Genomic DNA, 2,480 nt, shown 5'->3' on the forward strand with positions numbered 1-2,480 from the left:
TGATGGCCGATTATTTCCTCTCCCGTTAACTGATTAACCTTGATGTTCCCGGATTGCAAATTCTCAGTCCCGATCTCAGGCCCATCTGAGCCAAACCAACACTATGCTAGAACAATCTTCCTGCACCATTCTCTCCCCATAGCCCTGTATCAGTCCCCAAACTAATCCCACTGCCCCACTCACTCCCATAGCCCTGTATCAATCCCCAAACTAATCTCACTGCCCCGCTCTCTCCCCATAGCCCTGTATCAATCCCAAACAAATCCCACTGCACCGCTCTCTCCCCATAGCCCTGTATCAATCCCAAACTAATCCCACTGCCCCGCTCTCTCCCCGTAGCCCTGTATCAATCCCAAACTAATCCCACTGCCCCGCTCTCTCCCCACAGCCCTGTATCAATCCCAAACTAATCCCACTGCCCCGCTCACTCCCCGTAGCCCTGTATCAATCCCAAACTAATCCCACTGCCCCGCACTCTCCCCATAGCCCTGTATCAATCCCAAACTAATCCCACTGCCCCGCTCACTCCCCATAGCCCTGTATCAATCCCAAACTAATCCCACTGCCCCGCACTCTCCCCATAGCCCTGTATCAATCCCAAACTAATCCCACTGCCCCACTCTCTCCCATAGCCCTGTCTCAATCCCAAACTAATCCCACTGCCCCGCTCTCTCCCCATAGCCCTGTATCAATCCCAAACTAATCCCACTGCCCCACTCTCTCCCATAGCCCTGTCTCAATCCCCAAACTAATCCCACTGCCCCGCTCACTCCCCATAGCCCTGTATCAATCCCAAACTAATCCCACTGCCCCGCACTCTCCCCATAGCCCTGTATCAATCCCAAACTAATCCCACTGCCCCACTCTCTCCCATAGCCCTGTATCAATCCCAAACTAATCCCACTGCCCCGCACTCTCCCCATAGCCCTGTATCAATCCCAAACTAATCCCACTGCCCCACTCTCTCCCATAGCCCTGTCTCAATCCCAAACTAATCCCACTGCCCTGCTCTCTCCCCGTAGCCCTGTATCAATCCCAAACTAATCCCACTGCCCCGCTCTCTCCCCATAGCCCTGTATCAATCCCAAACTAATCCCACTGCCCCACTCACTCCCCGTAGCCCTGTATCAATCCCCAAACTAATCCCACTGCTCCGCTTTCTCCCCATAGCCCTGTATCAATCCCAAACTAATCCCACTGCCCCACTCTCTCCCATAGCCCTGTCTCAATCCCAAACTAATCTCACTGCCCCGCTCTCTCCCCATAGCCCTGTATCAATCCCCAAACTAATCCCACTGAACCACTCTCTCTCCATAGCCCTGTATCAATCCCAAACTAATCCCACTGCCCCGCTCTCTCTCCATAGCCCTGTATCAATCCCAAACTAATCTCACTGCCCCGCTCTCTCCCCATAGCCCTGTATCAGTCCCCAAACTAATCCCACTGCTCCGCTCTCTCCCATAGCCCTGTATCAATCCCAAACTAATCCCACTGCCCTGCTCTCTCCCCATAGTCCTGTATCAATCCCCAAACTAATCCCACTGCCCCACTCTCTCCCCGTAGCCCTGTATCAATCCCCACACTAATCCCACTGCCCTGCTCTCTCCCCATAGCCCTGTATCAATCCCCAAACTAATCCCACTGCCCCGCTCTCTCCCCATAGCCCTGTATCAATCCCAAACTAATCTCACTGCCCCGCTCTCTCCCCATAGCCCTGTATCAATCCCAAACTAATCCCACTGCCCTGCTCTCTCCCCATAGCCCTGTATCAATCCCAAACTAATCCCACTGCCCCACTCACTCCCATAGTCCTGTATCAATCCCAAACTAATCCCACTGCCCCGCTCTCTCCCATAGCCCTGTATCAATCCCCAAACTAATCCCACTGCTCCGCTCTCTCCCATAGCCCTGTATCAATCCCCAAACTAATCCCACTGCTCCGCTCTCTCTCCCATAGCCCTGTATCAATCCCCAAACTAATCCCACTGCTCCGCTCTCTCCCCATAGCCCTGTATCAATCCCAAACTAATCCCACTGCCCTGCTCTCTCCCCATAGCCCTGTATCAATCCCAAACTAATCCCACTGCCCCACTCACTCCCATAGCCCTGTATCAATCCCAAACTAATCCCACTGCCCCGCTCTCTCCCCATAGCCCTGTATCAATCCCAAACTAATCCCACTGTCCCGCTCTCTCCCCATAGCCCTGTATCAATCCCAAACTAATCACACTGCTCCGCTCTCTCCCATAGCCCTGTATCAATCCCCAAACTAATCCCACTGCTCCGCTCTCTCCCATAGCCCTGTATCAATCCCCAAACTAATCCCACTGCTCCGCTCTCTCCCCATAGTCCTGTATCAATCCCCAAACTAATCCCACTGCTCCGCTCTCTCCCATAGCCCTGTATCAATCCCAAACTAATCCCACTGCCCCACTCACTCTCCACAACCCTGTATCAATCCCCAAACTAATCCCACTGCT

This window comes from Heterodontus francisci, chromosome 46 (genome assembly GCF_036365525.1).
Source record: "Heterodontus francisci isolate sHetFra1 chromosome 46, sHetFra1.hap1, whole genome shotgun sequence".
Classification (NCBI taxonomy): Eukaryota; Metazoa; Chordata; class Chondrichthyes; order Heterodontiformes; family Heterodontidae; genus Heterodontus; species Heterodontus francisci.